The sequence below is a fragment of the Meles meles genome, unplaced genomic scaffold, assembly GCF_922984935.1.
Source record: "Meles meles unplaced genomic scaffold, mMelMel3.1 paternal haplotype, whole genome shotgun sequence".
Classification (NCBI taxonomy): Eukaryota; Metazoa; Chordata; class Mammalia; order Carnivora; family Mustelidae; genus Meles; species Meles meles.
This window is the reverse complement of record NW_025721613.1, coordinates 755,655-775,365: the sequence shown is the minus strand read 5'-3', so window position 1 is coordinate 775,365 and position 19,711 is coordinate 755,655.

The following is a 19,711-nucleotide window of genomic DNA, read 5'->3' as shown; positions in this document are numbered from 1 at the left end:
AAATCCTTTACCTCTTTGGTTAGGTTTACTCCCAGGGATCTTATGGTTCTTGGTGCTATAGTAAATGATATCAATTCTCCAATTTCCCTTTCTGTATTTTCATTGTTAGTGTATGAGAAAGCAACTGATTTTGGTACATTGATTTTCTATCTTTCCAGGTTACTGAATTGCTATATGAATTCTAGTAGTTTCGGGGTGGAGTCTTTCGGGTTTTCCATATAAAGTATCATGTCATCTGTGAAGAGAGAGAGTTTGACTTCTTCATTGCCAATTTGAATACATTTCATTTCTCTTTGTTTTCTGACTGCTCTTACTAGGACTTCTAACTGTATGTTAAACAATAGTGGCTAGAGTGGGCATCCTCATCATGTTCCTGACATCAAAGGATGTCATGTTCCTTCCTCAAAGGGAAGGCTGTCAGCTTTTTCCCATTAAGAATGATATTCACTGTGGGATTTTCATAGTTGGCTTTTATGAAGTAATGGGGGAACATTCCCCCATTAAAACACTTTGAAGCGTTTTAATCAGGAATGGATGCTTTATCTTGTCAAATGCTTTATCTGCATCAATTGAGAGGATCCTGTGGATTTCCTCTCTTATTGATTTGTTCTATCACATTGATTGATTTGTGAATGTTGAACCCCCCTTGCAATCCAGGGATAAATCCCACCTGGTCATGGTGCACAATCTTTTTAATGTACTGTTGGATCCTATTAGGTAGGATCTTCTCGAGAATCTTAGCATCCATATTCATGAGGGATATTGGTCTGAAATCCTTTTTAGTAGTGTCTTTGCCTGGTTTGGGGATCAGGGTAATGCTGGCTTCATAAAGAGAGTCTGGAAGTTTTTCTTCTGCTTCAATTTTTTGAAACAGGAGAATACATATTATTTCTTCTTTGAAAGTCAGGTAGAATTCCCCAGGGAATCTGTCAGGTCCTGGGCTCTTGTTTTTTGAGGGGTTTTTGATCCCTGCTTGAATCTCATTCACTAGATATCGATCTATTCATGTTGTCAATTTCTTCCTGGTTCAATTTTGGAAGTTTACAGGGTCTAGGAATGCATCCATTTCTTATAAGTCGCTTAACTTATTGGCATATAACTGTTGTTAGTAATTTCTGATGATTGTTTCTATTTCCTTGGTGTTAACTGTGGTCTCTCCCTTTTCATTCATAATTTTATTAATTTGGGTCTTCTCTCTTTTCTTTTGGATTAGTTTGGACAATGGTTTATTGATCTTATTCCTTCCAAAAACCAGCTTCTAGTTTCATTGATGCATTCTACTGTGTGTCTACTTTCTATCTCATTGATCTCTGCTCTAATCTTGATTATTTCCCTTCTTGTGTGTGGAGTTGGCTAAATTTGTTGTTGATTCTCCAGTTCCTTAAGGTGTAAAGAGAACTGGTGTAGTCTGGACTTTTAAGGTTTTTTGTTTGTTTGTTTGTTTGTTTTGGGGGGAGCATTGGATGGTTATGTATTTCCCCGTTAGGACAGCTTTGCTGTATCCCATAGGGTTTGGACAGAAGTGTCTTCATTCTCATTAGTTTCCATGAATTGTTTAAGTTCTTCTTTGATTTCATGGTTGATCCAAGCATTCTTAAGAAAGGTGCTCTTTAGCTCCCAGCTGTTTGAATTCCTTCCAAAGGTTTTCTTGTGGTTGAATTCCAGTTTCAAAGCATTGTGATCTGAGAATATGCAGGAAACAATCTCAATCTTTTGGTATCAGTTGAGCCCTGATTTGTGACCCCATATGTGGTCTATTCTGGAGAAGGTTCCATGTGCACTTGAGAAGAATGAGCATTTTGTTGTTTTAGGGTGGAATGTTGGGTATATATCTATGAGGTCCCTCTGGTCCAATGTGTCATTCAATGCTCTTGTTTCTTTATTGATTTTCTGCTTGGATGATCTATCTATTACCAAGAGTGGCATATTAAGATCCCCCACTATTAATTTATTCATATCAATATGATTCTTTATCTTGATTAACAGCTGTCTTATATAATTAGCTGCTCCCATATTGGGGGCATAAATATTTACAATTTTTAGTTCCTCTTGGTGGATAGATCCTTTACGAATGATGTAGTGTCTTTCTTTATCTCTGACTATAGTCTTCAGTTTATAATCTAATATCTCTGATATGAGAATCACTACCCCAGCCTTCTTTTGAGGCCCCTTGGCATGAAAGATGCTTCTCCATCCCTTCACTTTCAGTCTGGATGTATCCTTGGGTTCCAAATGGGTCTCTTATAGACAACATATGGATGGGTCCTGACGTTTTATCCAATCTACAACCCTGTGCTGTTTTATGGGTGTATTTAGGCCATTCACATTGAGAGTGATTATTGAGAGATACATTTTTATTGACTTGTGATACCTGTGAAGTCCTTACATCTATTGATTGTCTCCATATATTTCTGTTCAAGATATTCTTGAGTTTTTTCCTCTTTTATAGAACACCCATTAATATTTCTTGCAGTGCCAGCTTGGTGTTCACATACTCTTTTAAACCTTGCCGGTCTTGGATGCTCTTAATCTCTCCATCCATTTTGAATTATCAGTCTTGCTGGATAAAGAAAGTATTCTTGGCTGCATGTTCTTTTAATTTATTTCCCTGAATACATCTTGTCAGACCTTTCTGGCTTGCCAGGTGTCTGTGGACAGGTCTGAGGTTATTCTGTGTGTAAGGAATCTCTTCCCCGTAGCTGCTTTCAAGAGCTTCTGTCTAAAATAATGATTCAGCATTTTCACCATCAGGTGTCTCAAGGACTTTCTAGAATCTATGCTCTTGGGGAGAAACCTTTCTGCCTCTAGGACACAAATGCTGGTTCTATTCCCCAGATTAAGAAAATTTTCATGGAGGGGCACCTGGGTGGCTCAGTGGTTTAGGCCACTGCCTTCGGCTCGGGTCATGATCTCAGGGTCCTGGGATCGAGTCCCGCATCGGGCTCTCTGCTGGCCAGGAAGCCTGTTTCCTCCTCTCTCTCTCTGCCTGCCTCTCTGCCTACTTGTGATCTCTCTGTATCAAATGAATAAATAAAATCTTTTAAAAAAAAGAAAATTTTCATGGAGAAATTTTTTCATTCAACTATATCATCTAGTCTTCTTTATTTCTCCTCCCCCCTAAGGAATTCCAATAATTCTGACTTTAGAATATTTCATGGTGTCCTTTATTTTCCTCACTCTGTTTTCATGGCTTATAAGCTGTTTTCCAGGCTTCCTCCTGATACTTTTTCTCTATTAGTTTGTCCTCTAGATCACTAATTCTGTCTTCTGCCTCAGTTACCCTCGCTGTTATAGAATTTAGATTAGATTGGAACTCACTGAGAGCACTGTTACCATCATCCCTGGTGGCTTTCACTTCTGCCCTAATCAACTGCAATTTGTCATTAAAGGTTTTCTCCAACCCAGCCATTGCCTGCACAATTGTTAGCCTGAATTTTCTTTCTGGCATAGTGTTTATGTCCATATCCAATAGCGCTGATGGAAAAGGCACAGTCTCTGAATTTTTCCTCTGTTGGGCATTCCTCCTCCTAGTCGTTTTGGTGAGAGACGCTGAAGGGATGTGTAGCTGAATGTATCAAACCTGGCGCAGACAAGGTATACTCTGGAAGGCTTCAGAGCAATCAAGAGTTCCCACAAAAAAGAACAAAAAAAAAAAAAAAAAGGAAAGAAATAAGAGAGAGAGAGAGAGAAAAAATAAAAAAATAAAAGAGAAGGCCCAGCCAGAATGGGCCCCAAAGGTAAGATTTATAAAGTATACAAACAAAAACAGACAAACAAAAAGACCAACCAAAGTAAATGACAAGAAAAACAAAAACAACAAAAAAAGAACCCAGCCAAATTGAACCCCATTTATAAGATTTATGTACTCCCGGAACAAAACAAATACACAGAAATACTGGCAGAAGAAAAAGATGGGAGTGTGGTTAAATTCTCAGTGTGGGTGAGGAAATTTATTTTGATTCTTTGTGGGCATATCTTGGTATCTTTGTTAAAGGATTCAACTTTCCTGAGATAAAGGGGGATTAAAACTGGTTTAGATACAGGGGTAGCATTGATTGGGGAAAGGGGATTACCTTGAAGCTTATCTCTGTATGAATATTAAAAAAATAAAATAAAATAATTAAAAAATATTAGAGCAAAAGAAAAACACAGGTATATGTATCAAAGAAGTACAAATTTAAAGTTTATTATGGAATTTGTGGTACTGAACTCTCATTGTGATGGTAAATAGGTTAAAATTATTAAAAAATTGAAAAGAATGAGAATAGTGGGAACGAATTAAAAATAAAAGTATCTCTGAAGTAGTGGTGGGTGTCCTCTTGTGTTTTTTGTTTGTTTTGTTTTTTGTCTTTTTTGGTTTTTGACTGGCTTTCTGGGGGAGGGGCCTGTTGCATGTTTTTTCAGGTAGCCTTGCTAGAGTTGAGTCCTCCTGCTCCCTATCAAGGGCCTGGGCTCTGCGGAACCTGGTTTTTTAGGCTTTTGTTCTCTGGAGGTTTTTGTTTGTTTGTCTTTTGTTTTCGATTTTTTTCTCCCATTGGCAGCTTTTGGAGCTTCTTTGGAGGTTTAGAGGAAGGCAAACTGCACCCAGACCTCTGTCTCAGAGAGAAGCCTCAGTCTGTTCCCCTCTGGGTGCTCCAGATTACATAAATTGCCCCTCTGTTGCCAGCAGAGCACGTCCCCAGTCATGGTCTCAGGGGCCGCAGAAGCTCCCGCTTGTACCCAAAACCATGAGAAATAGTAGTCCAGAGAGCTGGCTTCCAGCTGCTGCTTCCCCCACAGCTCTCTAGGCAGGTCCAGGCTTCCAGAAAGGTCCCAACCAGAGATAGCATAGCACACTGAGATTTTCACGCTGGCCCAGGCTGGGAGTATTCAGATTCTTCTGGCCCTAGAGAGCACTGGCTAGTGCCCGCAGGGACCTCTCTCAAGGGAGGTGGTTGTGGAGCGTGCCTCAGACCCCAATTGCACAGCACACGTGCAGAGTGAAAAGGGTTCTAGAGACCGCCGGCTGGTATCCACACCAGACTCTTTCACAGGTGCCGCTGGCTCAGGGACCAAGGCCTGCTTTCTTCCTGCACTTTCTCTGGCTCAGCACCAGCAGTGGCCAACCCGGGTCAACGGGCTTATCCCCTGTCCCTAACCACCCAATTCCACCAATTTCCCCTTAAGATCTTTTGCTCTTTTTGAGTGCTTTCAACCAGACTCCAAGGTAATGCTGGTCCCTAATCACAGGGAGCTCTTGTATTGAGGTATTACTTTCCAGTGGGTTGCTTCTGGTGGCTCCCTCCTCCTTTGGTTTATCTTCTGCTATCAGTCTGATGTTCCCATTCCACTTTACCTGTCCACTGGCAACTTCTGCCCCCACAGAGATCCAGAAGTGTAGAATTCTAATCTCGGGCTGATTTCATGGGTGATCAGAGTTCTTTGGTAGGTAATCAGCCCACTTTAGGGGACCAGTTGAAATAGCACCTCCTACTTCTCCACCATCTTGCTCCTCCTCAGGTAACCTTTTCATTCTTAACATCTGGTGGCCACCAATGCTGGGGTTACAGGGACACCAACCACCTGTAACTTTTTTTTTTTTTCCCCAGCATCTTTCATGCTAATCTCACCGTGATCCTGCCTGCGGAATATACATCAAGTAGAATGTCTTTTTCCATGTCTATCTTTTGCATATACGAATGAATATAGAAACACATGCATGCATATGTACTTCATACACCAAGCAAGAAGGACCCCTTTAAAGTGTCATACTTCTTCAAGTTTTATCGAAGCCATGAGTGACACATCTTTGATTCACAGAATTCTCAGTAGGCCTGCTTGAGTTATAGCATGTCTTGAAACGGGTTCTAAAATTCTTACAACAAGGCTAATGCCCATTATAATAACAGATTTCTGAAATTTTAATACAATTAATCTAACTCTGATTAATGTCAATTAGGATACCATGCTTTTATGCACAAACACGGAAAATAAATAAATGTTACAAGAAAAGAGAAACCTAGTTGCATGAAAATCTACCCAAGCATTTCATTAGCCAATCTGTATAGGTCACAGAGCTTCCCTGTATCCCTAATCTGTTTCTTAATTGATTATCTGGTGCTAAGAGAAACTGCCTAGAGGTTTTCCAATAGCTTTAGAGCCTTGAAGACGGGCAACGGCAGGTTTTTTTCTGATATCACTGTACTATTAATACTATTATTTAATATGTCTCAAAACTTAACCTAAATACTTAGGTTATTTAGTACCTACTACCTTCTGTACTTTGGTAACTCTGGTCAATAGTGATGAGTAAGCAGGAGAACTACCTTCAGTACTTTGGTAACTCTGGTCAATAGTGATGAGTAAGCAGACCATTCAACAAGTATTAATAAAAGTCTGCTCTAGGGCAGGGAGTACAAATGCTGGGCATGGGAGTACAAATATGAAAAATAAACAGCCTTTTCTTTCCTGGGGCTCAGGTTTCATGGGTCCTGGAGGGAAGTGATTAAGTAACGAGAGTATATTTGCCAAGTACTATGACAGGAAAGTTCAGTTCACTAGGGGTTCATAGTGGGTAAGTCAGAAACACAGGTGGATGGGACACTGTTGGGTTCCCCCCAAAACTGGGTACCCCAATAATGGGTCCGTGATTAAAGGAGCGAGACTGATATAAGGCGAAAGTCAAGCAAAGCTTTATTTCGCGCCAAGCATCAAGAATCTAACCGAACGTTCAGGGCCGCACCCCTTACAAGAGAGGGCGACCTTTCTCTGTTTCACAGACTAGCTTTTAATGGCAAAGGCAATGCGGTTGGGCCTGGCCATGCACAGGTGGCCAATGAAAATGGAACACACACAGGGAACTCCACAGTGATGCTAGGTGACCAATTGAATTACAATTTACCTTAGTAGACATTTGAACCATCCTATTACACCTTGATTAGGATTGGTCCCAAAAAGGCTCCCAGAGGACGGGGGTCCCTACTCCTTGGTAGCTAAGGAGACAGTATGCAACCCCCCACTGATCTGATGTCTCCACCTGGCCAGACCCACCCTTTATCTGGGCTTTGTTACCTGGAACTGGTTTCCAGGACTTGTTTCCAAGTAAATCCCCTGGGGGAAGGGGAGCAGGGACAGTTTCTAAATAGGTCCTTACAACACCTACACTGAAAGAAAAAATAAGGAACAAGATTTTTTTTTAATTAATTATTTTTTCAGCGTAACAGTATTCATTGTTTTTGCACGACACCCAGTGTTCCATGCAATACGTGCCCTCCCTATTACCCACCACCTGGTTCCCCCAACCTCCCACCCCCACCCCTTCAAAACCCTCAGGTTGATTTTCAGAGTCCATAGGAACAAGATTTTTTTTTAAAGATTTTATTTATTTATTTGACAGACAGAGATCACAAGTAGGCAGAGAGGCAGGCAGAGAGACAGGAGGAAGCAGGCTCCCTGTTGAGCAGAGAGCCGATGCAGGGCTCGATCCCAGGATGCTGGGATCATGACCTAAGCTGAAGGCAGACGCTTTAACCCACTGAGCCACCCAGGCGCCCCAAGGAACAAGATTTTGATGAAGAAAGCAATGTGAGTGGTTCTGGATAATGGATTAGCCCATCAGAGAAGAGCAAGGACTAGTGAGTTTGGATACCGAAAAGGTCTCAGTATGGCTGGAAGTAGAGAAACACTTACCACAGAAGCTATTAAAGCTTCAGCTTCAAGTCCACCACTTGCACCAGCCCTTTCCAAGGCCCTGGAAGGAACCTCACAGTGGGTTCAAATGTTTCCTTGTGTACAGGAAAGAGTTACCCTAGCAAGCCTGAGACTGTTATCCTTGGAAAGGTCTGCTCTCCCTGGCTGGCATCTGGGATCTCAGACTTCAGGAAGGTTCCCACTGCTCCATAAATGATTAAGAGTGGCTCGCTGCACCTACAATGTTTGTTACAACCAACATGCTTTATGCTGAAACACTTGCTCTCTTCCTGGGAATTGATCATTTTGGTACATGTTAGACAAATGGTGTCTACATGACAAGCTCTCAATAAAGAAAACCCGAGCAGTGAGTCTCAGATGAGCTTTTCTGGTTGGCAACAGTTCAGACTCGTCCCAATCCACTGCATGAAAAATTAAGTGCATCTTACATGACCCCACTGGGAGAGGACTCTTGAAAGTTTGTACCTGATTTTCTCTGGACTCTGCCCAATGAACATTTTCCTTTTGCAGATTTTGTCTTGTAAACTTCCACTGTAAGAAATCATAGCCATAAAGCTGTGAGTGCAATTAAATTCTCAACCTTGGGAGTCCTCCTAGCATAGCATCAAACCTGGGAGATCTTGGAAACCCCCAACACGGGATGCTTTATAAAATGTTCAAAGATAAGAAAGGTTTGTATCTGTAAGGACCTATTTAGAAACTGTCCCTGCTCCCCTTCCCCCAGGGGATTTACTTGGAGACAAGTTCCAGAAACAAGCTCCAGGTAACAAAGCCCAGATACCAGGGTGGGTCAGACTAGGTGAAGACATCCGACCAGTGGGGGTTGTGCATACTGTCTCCCTGGTTACCAAGGAGTAGGGACCCCCGCCCTCTGGGAGCCTTTTTGGCTCCAATCCTAATCAAGGTGTTAATAGGCTGGTTCTAATGTCTACTAGGGTAAATTGTAATTCAATTGGTCTCCTAGCATCACTGTGGAGTTTCCTGTGGTGTGTTACATTTTCATTGCCTCCTGTGCATGGCCAGGCCCAACCGCATGGACCTTTGCCCTTAAAAGCTAGTCCGTGAAACAGAGAAGGGTCGCCCTCTCTTGTAAGGGGTGCGGGCACTGAACTTTCGGTTAGATTCTGGATGCTTGGTGCGAAATAAAGCTTTGCTTGACTTTCGCCTTATATCAGTATCGCTCCTTTAATCATGGACCCATTATTTGGGCATAACAGTATCCCTTTGAACCACAGATTCTGGACCCTCCTTCAGCTGGGTGGGGGGACAGTAGTTCTACTGGGAGGTGTCATCAGAGACACACACAACAGGACAAGCCCTGAAAAGATCAAAACAGATGGTAGAAAGAGAGAAGTATCACTTTCTTTCTGTAAATATACTTTGATTCTGGACATAAGTTAGAATAAAGAACTGTTGCTATTACATTAAAAACAACAGAACACTATCCATAGGAAAGACAGCTGAGAAAAGAAAGGACAGCCATATGCGAGGTCTTCCGTGGCCTCTATAGTCGTGGCCAAACTTGTCTAAAGAATTTGGCCTCATAGAGTCTTAGAAGCTGTAAAACACTTACGAACCACTTTAAATAAAGTTGGGTAAAATAGTCACTGATCCTGGATCACATGTAAGTATCTGTCCTAGTACAGTGGATGCTGACGTGTGCCTCGCCAACCTCTCTTCAGGGCCAAAACACTCATTCCCCCAGCTGCTGCTGGCATTGTTGCCTGCTGAGAGGTAGGATCTGAGTCCCTCTTAGAACTGTCTGGTCAGTGGGAGACGCTTTTTTGCCACAATTACAGATCCTTCCTGGATGCCTTTGGCATCCAGTAACTGGCCAAGATGGCAGTAAATAACTCCAGACTTCCTGCCTCAATTTAGGGAAAATGAAGTTATTATATGAGGTCTAGAGCTCCTTGTGGGATTGACTGCATCTCTGTGGCAACTTTATTACAGTTCAATTTCTCCCTTGATCAACAGTGCTTTCCTCTCTCCCTCACTAGCATTTCCAAGAGGACTTAGTCAACCTACCTGCGTGCAAATCTCCATTTCAGAGTGTATTTCCTGGGGAAAATGACCTAATGCAGCCAGTACAAATGCACTAAAAATAATGTAGACAGTGGCTCAGTCCTTAAGGACCCTACAATTTAATTGGGAATTGAGGTAGGTCAAGAATGTTCCATGAAACTAAGCATCAATTAAAAAAAAATAAGTAACATACATTCTCAGTGTGGGTGAGGAAGGTTATTTTGATTCTTCCTGAAGGTATCTTGATGTTTTTGTTACGGGACTCAACTTTCCTATGTCTCCAAAGGCCAAGGAAACAAAAGCAAAAATGAACTTTTGGGACTTCATCAAGATCAAAAGTTTCTGCACAGCAAAGGAAACAGTCAACAAAACAAAAAGGCAACCCACGGAATGGGAGAAGATATTTGCAAATGACAGTACAGACAAAAGGTTGATATCCAGGATCTATAAAGAACTTCTCAAACTCAACACACACAAAACAGATAATCATATCAAAAAATGGGCAGAAGATATGAACAGACACTTCTCCAACGAAGACATACAAATGGCTATCAGACACATGAAAAAATGTTCATCATCACTAGCCATCAGGGAGATTCAAATTAAAACCACATTGAGATACCACCTGACACCAGTTAGAATGGCCAAAATTAGCAAGACAGGAAGCAACGTGTGTTGGAGAGGATGTGGAGAAAGGGGAACCCTCTTCCACTGTTGGTGGGAATGCAAGTTAGTGCAGCCACTTTGGAGAACAGTGTGGAGACTCCTGAAGAAATTAAGAATAGAGCTTCCCTATGACCCTGCAATTGCACTGCTGGGTATTTACCCCAAAGATACAGATGTAGTGAAAAGAAGGGCCATCTGTACCCCAATGTTTATTGCAGCAATGGCTACGGTCGCCAAACTGTGGAAAGAACCAAGATGCCCTTCAACGGATGAATGGATAAGGAAGATGTTGTCCATATACACAATGGAGTATTATGCCTCCATCAGAAAGGATGAATACCCAACTTTTGTAGCAACATGGACGGGACTGGAAGAGATGATGCTGAGCAAAATAAGTCAAGCAGAGAGAGTCAAGTATCATATGGTCTCACTTATTTGTGGAGCATAACAAATAACATGGAGGACATGGAGAGGAGAGGGAGTTGAGGGAAACTGGAAGGGGAGATAAACCATGAGAGACTATGGACTCTGAAAAACAACCAGAGGGTTTTGAAGGGGCGGGGGGGGGGCGGTGGGAGGTTGAGGAACCAGGTGGTGGGTAATAGGGAGGGCACGTACTGCATGGAGCACTGGGTGTGATGCCAAAACAATGAACACTGTTATGCTGTAAATAAACAAATAAACGAATAAAAAAAATAAGTAACTTACAAAGTAGATTATGATGACTGTAATGACAGAAGTACACAGGTCAAAGGAGGAAGAAATAAAACTTGCTTTGGTGAATAAAAAGATGCTTCACAGAGAAGGTAGGTTTTGAAATATTCCTTGAGAATCTAGAAATCATTGGCATTTTCAGAAAGTGAGTCTTTGCCATCCAGCCATTAAAGAGAGTGAGGACAAAGTAAATGGTTTAATGAGTTGTTATATGGTGGGACAGATGGAGGGAAGTAATGGTATATATGCCTGAGAAGGAAGGCAATGGCAAAACTCTGGAGCCATGCGAATGCTACAGGAAAATGAAATTCCTGATAGGCACTGGGCATCCTTTGTTGGTGTTTGAACATAGGTGTGATATATTCAGATTGGGCTCAGAGGAACGGACAAGGCTGGCAACCAAGCCTCAGAAATTGTACTTCTAGAGGCTTCTCCAGTTCTACTCCACTCCAGGACTGCCACTCGGGACAGGAGGCCAAGAGCTAAAGCCAAGGATTCTTAGTACAGCTACCAACAGGTTACAATGCGATGTTTGTATCAAAGCACACTCAAATCCAGAACAAATAAACACATTATGTTTAAGGAATTAAAAGCAGAAATGAAAACAAGTTCAAGGAGTTTAAGGCAGGTTGGAAGTCAATGCATTACCTGAAGATTTATACACAGCCTCTAGCTTCTGGTCAGAGGCCATGTATAGCCATGATAGAAATGACAGGTTGAAAGAATTAGAATTAGAATTAGAAAGGGATGAAGGTCTGTAAGTCATGCTCTGGACCAAAACAGGTTCATTAGTTATCTAAAATGTGTACACGACCGGCAGAACAAAAGCTCACAAGTGACCTAGTTGAAGGAAAGCAGTGAGCCTTGTGCCCGCTGGGGGAGGGGGAGGGCCATAAATGAGTTATAGGCTTCCTGACAGTAGTGTGGTTGAAGGTAAAATATGCGTAGTAGATACCAATCTGTTAGGTTAAAAATTAAGTCAATGGCTTCTCTGTTTCTTAATCCAGGACCCGAGGCCATTTTGTACCAGGGAATTGACAAGGATGAAGAAAATGTCATTAAGTTGCAGATACAACCCTGATGAGTTACAGCTTAACCCTGGCTTGGAATCAGAGGTCAGCTTCATAAGAGACCATGTGGAATTTGGTATGACTGCCAGAAGGGAAAAAGTGCCTCCTGCTGGCCGCTGAGCTCGCACAGCCATCAGTGATGCTCTTGGTTGAGGCAGGTGGCATCTGCTAGCAGCAACTAAGAGTAAAAATAGCAACATAACCTCTATGCATGGCTCTCCTCCATCTACCCACACCTGAGCCTTATCTCCATGGGGAAGCTGGGCCTGAGCACGCCAACAGACCTGGTCTAGATGTGCTGCAGGTCACCTGTTGGATCACACACAAGGAGCTGCTTCTGTGCTAGGTCTGCTCCTCCCCCAACCCCCAGGCTAACCTGAATTACACAATGGAAAATTCACACCCACTTGGAACAAGGGAATGGGGTGGCTTTCCTGAATGACTTGAATCCAGGTTTATTTTGCATACCCTTGCCTGGAGTGACTACAGTAGCCAAACAGGCTAACTGGCCAGCTGCCCCAAGTGGATGATTCTAGGGGTTAACCTAGGCAGCCAGTCTTACAGACTCTCACTCACAATTCACCTAAAACTCAGGGATTTTTAGCTGACAATTCAAATGAAGCTATGTTCACATGTGAAAACTTTGCTAGGCCATTGCTCCATGAAATTGAACTGACGAAACAATTTCTAAGAGAAAATGTTAAAAAAAAGAGGTAATAAAATTTAATAGAACCTGAGTAATAAAGATGAGATTCCATCTGCAGTAAAATAGAGAGACTGTTATGATGAGGGAGCAGGAGGCTGGCTGAGGACAAAGCCAAAGCTGGCACCTTGCACCCCGTCTCCATCCGCTCCCTTCGGTAATATGTGTAACATTCCTCAGGCACCCTGGACCACCATAAATGAGAAACAAATAGTTCCCCTTGGTTTACAAATGTCCTAGAGATCTACAAACAAAGAAGTTAACTTATCAGTAGCACAATGTCCAGAGGCAAATAACTCAGTTCCTCAAGCCCTAAATAAAGTTAAATTTCTTCTAAACCCAAATCTCACTAACAAGGACACTTGAGAGGAGAAATGTGAAACTTTATCTCTACATCTCCAAGATAGTGTCGAAAATCATTCCCAAGCATATGGCCCACTGATACACATCTAAAGGGTCTCACAAGAAGATTTTTACTACTAGTAATAAATAACCTTTCTCCCAACAATAGTTAGCCCTCAAGGTCCTGGAGACTTTGCTTAAAAAATTCCTTAGAGACTAACATCACACCCCCCCTTTGTTCTCACCTACCCAACTCCTGTGTATATAATCAGTCACTTCTCAGGATAACAGGGCAGCAGTTCTTCCTGCCCACAGGTCCTGTCCCCGTGCTTTAATAAACCACCACTTTGCACCAAAGATGTCTCAAGAATTCTTTCTTGGTCATTGGCTCCGGACCTCAACCCACCGAACCTCACCTAGGTTCTAGAACTTCATCAGTTATGCCCGATTTTTCACATCCGAGAGCACCAAGGAGCCAACACCGATGTAATCACACAAGGGTTTATTTGAGAAGCTTAAGCTTGGGCCCAAGTGTGCCCGACACAGCGGAGTAGGGACTTGGACTCCGAACCAGATTACAGTCAGAGTTTTTAAAGGCAGAGCAGGGGTGTCAGTAGGTGATTGGGCCACGACTACTAGCCCCATGTTCCTGTTTTTTTTTTCCTTTTTCTTTCTGACATGATCTATTACAACATCAAACCATGTTGTTCCTTTTTCTTTCTGACATAATCTATTATAACATCAAGCCATGTTATTCCTGATATGAGTTATTAAAATGATAAGCCATCCTATTCCTGATCGATCATTGTATTTGCTCCAGTCAGTCTTCCTAGAGCTGTCCTATTCCTGATTGATCATTGTGTTTGCTCCGGTCAGTCTTCCCCGAGCCAGGGGTCATTTACCGGTCTCAGAGACCTAAGATGGCAGCCGGGGCCAAGATGGCTGTACTTATGTCAAGGCTTGGGGTGGGTACAGCCTTGTTTTCCTTGGCCTCCACAGATGATGTGGTGGTCAACGGTGTTGGCAGAATGGTTTCTCAGAATTCCTGAAATATAAGAAAAAGATAACAAAGCAGGTTTTCAAAACATAACAGAATTTTAAAAGAAAGTGGTGGGGGGTGGCGGGCTGGGGAAGGTATGTTCTCTGTTGACAGGACATAAAATCACTTTGAGGACTCCCTGAACTAACAAAGCATGACTGACCTATTGGCTCCACTCTACGGTAGTCCAAGTTTTGCCACGTAACGCACAGGCCATGGGACCAGAAGACACGGGTTCGTGAGCCCAATCTCCACTCATCTCTCAGAAGATCCATTTTCAGGAAAGCCTCCCTCATTCCTCCATCCCCGATATCAGCCATGTTGCCACTTGGAAAATAATAATTGGATTTGGTCATGTCGCTCCTTCTCCCAAAGATTTATAGTTAAGTCATCCTTCCAAATAAGTTCAAAAGCTCAATAAGCAAGAGAATTTTTCAAGCTGAAAAACATTCTTCAGTGCTGTCCACATCCACCAATCATTAAGTGCCCTTCTAGCCACAACTAGGCTCTCTCACAGCTCTTCCCCACATGAGCAAAGATGGTGGGGCACCTGGGTGGCTCAGTCAACCATCTGCCTTCTGCTCAGGTCATGATCCCAGGGTCCTGGGATGGTGCCCTGTGTTGGGCTCCCTGATCTGTGGAGTCTGCTTCTGTTTCTCCCTCCACCCCTTCCCCTGCTTGTGCACATGCACTCTTTTTCTCTCCAAAATTAATAAATAAATCTTATTTAATCATCATGGGCAGGAGACAGAGTTGGCCGAATTATTTTAGGTTTCACGGACATACAACATGCTGCATGTTACCCCAAACTCTACTGAAAATCAGGAAAGAAGACTAACACTCACTGATACCTACTGTGTATCTTGTACATTATATCATTTTCCCTAACTGGAATGCTTCTCTAAGAAACTGCATTTTTTTCCCATTTATTTTTTTCAGCATAACAGTATTCATTGTTTTTGCACAAAACCCAGTGCTCCATGCAAAACGTGCCCTCCCTATTACCCACCACCTGTTCCCCCAACCTCCCACCCCTGACCCTTCAAAACCCTCAGGTTGTTTTTCAGAATCCATAGTCTCTTATGGTTCACCTCACCTCCCCAGTGTCCATAGCCCCCTCCCCCTCTCCCAATCCCACCTCCCCCCAGCAACCCCCAGTTTGTTTTGTGAGATTAAGAGTCATTTATGGTTTGTCTCCCTCCCAATCCCATCTTGTTTCATTTATTCTTCTCCTATCCCCCTAACTCCCCATGTTGCTTCTCCACGTCCTCATATCAGGGAGAGCATATGATAGCTGTCTTTCTCCGATTGACTTATTTCACTAAGCATGATACACTCTAGTTCCATCCACGTTGTCGCAAATGGCAAGATTTCATTTCTTTTGATGGCTGCATAGTATTCCATTGTGTATATATACCACATCTTCTTTATCCATTCATCTCTTGATGGACATCTAGGTTCTTTCCATAGTTTGGCTATTGTAGACATTGCTGCTATAAACATTCGGGTACACGTGCCCCTTTGGATCACTACATCTGTATCTTTAGGGTAAATACCCAGTAGTGCAATTGCTGGGTCATAGGGTAGTTCTATTTTCAACATTTTGAGGAACCTCCATGCTGTTTTCCAGAGTGGCTGCACCAGCTTGCATTCCCACCAACAGTGGAGGAGGGTTCCCCTTTCTCCACATCCTCGCCAGCATCTGTCATTTCCTGACTTGTTAATTTTAGCCATTCTGACTGGTGTGAGGTGATATCTCATTGTGGTTTTGATTTGTATTTCCCTGACGCCGAGTGACGTGGAGCACTTTTTCATGTGTCTGTTGGCCATCTGGATGTCTTAAGAAACTGCATTTCTCTTTTCTCACTTTGTTCTACTGTAATTATCATCAACAGTTTTAAGAGGTTAAATCCTACAGGGGGGTGGGAGGTTGGGGAAGCAGGTGGTGGGTAATAGAAAGGGCATGTATTGCATGGAGCACTGGGTGTGGTGCAAAAACAATGAATACTGTTATGCTGAAAATAAACAAATAATAATAATAATAAAAAGAGGTTAGATACTACAGCCAGACCACTTAGGATTGTATCTTTACTCTCCTACTTACTAACTGCATCACCTTGATCAAGTCACTAAGACTTCATTATGCCTCAGTTTTCACACATGTAAAATGAGTAAGATAATGTCTCTTTCACAGTTATATTATGGACTATATGTAGCCCAAGGAAAGATTTTATACTCTACTCTAGCATATTAGAGCATTGACAATACTACTTCTCTTCTCTTTATATGTCCATCTCCCAACCTCATTTCGTTCTATCCCAATTGTTACCCTGGAACTTAGAAGCCTGTCACAGAAACAGGTGCCCAATAAATATATGGGTAAATAGATGCATTTTATTTACACATGAGCTCTGTGATATAGATATCACTATATTTGGATTATAACTGAGGAACTTGTATCTTCAAGAAAAGGTGCACATAGAAAACAGCATCAAGTTTCCTCAAGAATTAAGAAATAGGATGACCATATGATCCAACAATTCCACTTCCAGATATACAGCTGAAGGAAACAAAATCACTCTCTCAAGGAGATAGCTGCTCCCACCATGTGCACTATAGCATGGTTTACAATATCTAAGCCATGGAAACAAACCTAGGTGTCCACCGAGAGATGAGTCGAAAGAACAGGGTACACATATAAACAATAGAGTAGTAGTCAGCCATGTAAAAGAAGGAAACTCTGTCATTTCCAACAACATAGATGGGACTTGAGGACATTTTGCTAAGTGAAGTAAGTCAAAGAAAGAAATACTCATGAACTCACTTATATGTGGAATCTGAAAACAAAGAAACAAAAACAAACAAAAACTCCACCCAAATTCCTAGAAACAGAACAGATGGGCAGTTGCCAGAAGCAAGGGATGACGGGCAGGGGAAAAGAGGAAAGGTGGTGAAAAGATACAAACTTCCAGTTATGAGACACATGAGTTCTGGGGGTGTAATGTACAGCAGGCACTGTATTGTACACCCAGAAGTTCAGAAAGTGCAACTTGAAAGTTCTCATCACAAGAATAAATACTGTAACTATGTGAGGTCATGGATGTTAACTTATTTTCATAAACATTTCACAACATATACATATATAAAATCATCATGTTGTATGCCTGAAATTAACATAAAGTTATATGTTTAAAAAAGGGAGGAAGTGAAGCTATTTGGAAGAAGGGCGATTTGAAATCAAGAGTCCACGCTTTTCTACTGTATCACACAGAGAAATTGAGAATGATGATAAAGCCTTGCTATTCAAAAACACAACTGCATGAAAGCTTCATTTGGAGGAATTTCCAACAAATACAGTACAGTACAAAGGTGTTTTCAGGTTGTTTCATTGTAGAGATTCTTATTATAATTAAGTCATTATGTATCTCATCCTTAGACTTCTATTTCTAGCAGAAAAGTGAAGTACAGTGAGAATCAGTGTTTCTCATAATGGACTGTGGTCAAAAAAGGAAAAGGCTTTGGAGTAAAAACGAAGGCAGGAACAAAAGGAGACAAATACAGACAGAATTAGGAGAACGGTCTTCACAAGTGGCGAGATACCATGGTACCAACACCAATGTTTTCCTTGGAGACCGTTGAACATGAGAAAGTTAATGTGATTCAGAAATATTACCCATGCTGGGTCTGTTCTAGGAAGAATGCCCCGCTGTCTCACTGAAGTCCAACCTGCTCTGTCCATCTGCCTCAGCCTCCAGAGAGAACTTGGAAGAGGCTGAAAGGAGCTGAGTAGCCGACAAGAAAAGAGACTAAGAATATAGGGAGAAATCTACCATGCTATGCTTACATAGGTCCATTACGAGATGCCTCTGTCACACTGCACATTACCAAGGGGAGGATATTCTCTTCTAGCCTAAGAAAGCTAGCTTAGATTGACAAATGAAGGGCATTTTGCATTTAAGAGATTCTCAAGCTAGGAGTTGGAGTCTTTGCCGCTTTTAACACAAACAAAATGCAGCACAGATGAAATACACTTTCAAGAAGCATCAGTGCATTTTGAGAGAGGATCCTTACAATATGCTCCACACCCAAAGGATTACATGCTTTCCTGCCTATTAAGGCAGTTACAGAAGCAAAAGGAAACCCATTCTAAATAACAAGCTTTTTACCTATAAACACATATGGCTAAATCATATGTTATAATTTTATTTGTACAATTAAGCCCTGCTGCTTCTAGTTCTTAAATTTATAATCGTCTTCGGACCTGTTATTGCTGAGAGGTCATTAACATACTATTTATAAAATTTCAGCTTTAGTTCTAATGTGCATATGCATATACGAGCTATGAATCATGATCCATAACTCTTTTCTAATAAATCTATGTCTCCTTCCAGGAGTGCACTCTAGGTAATGGCTCTGTCGAAGCAATTAATTAGCTAAAGCTGTGCATATTCCTGCCAGTGCAATTAGGAGCCTCAGTCAAACAAGGAGGGGAGATGCAGCGATGGCAGTGGAGAGTGAAAGCCAGCCACACTGATGGGGTAGCTTAGGAAACAGGAAGATAAAAAGTAATTATGTGTAGGCCTCAAGTATACCTATAATTCAGAAAAATAACAGTCTCATAACATGATAGGAACAGAGGAAGAGACCACACACCTTTCTGCCTAGTTCTTAATGGGCCAAATCATACTCCTGGGTACCAAGACCTGGAGAATGCAATCAAAAAGCTGAAACAGCATGGGGTGCTAACTTCACAAAGCAAGTCTGAAATCACTTGAGTCACATGCTTCCTCATCTTTACAGTGGCTTTCCTCATCTAGATATCATGCATACCCTCACACAAGCCCAGAAAGTTGCATTTATGCTGTTGCATGTACGCAGACATGTGGCAATGGCTATCACACGTACACATGTACACACAAATGCACACTTAGAGACTATGAGAGCTTTTGAAGTTATGTCCTTGGTGTTTAAGAACTTAAATGTATGGGAGGAGTCAAGATGGCGGAGAAGTAGAAGCCTGAGACTACATCAGGTAGCAGGAGATCAGCTCGATAGTTTATCTAAACATTGCAAACACCTACAAATCCAACGGGAGAGCGAAGAGAAGAAAAACAGCAACTCTAGAAACAGAAAATCAACCACTTTCTGAAAGGTAGGACTGGCGGAGAAGTGAATCTAAAACGACGGGAAGATAGACCGCGGGGGGAGGGGCCGGCTCCCGGCAAGCGGCGGAGCAACGGAGCACAAAATCAGGACTTTTAAAAGTCTGTTCCACTGAGGGACATTGCTCCAGAGGCTAAACCAGGGTGAAGCCCACGCGGGGTCAGCGTGGCCCCAGGCCCCGCAGGGTCACAGAAGGATCAGGGGTGTCAGAGTGTCGGAGAGCTCGCAGGTATTAGAACGGAGAATCCGGCTGCAGAGACAGAGCTGAGGACTGAACTCTCAGCTCGGGGTTACCTTGAA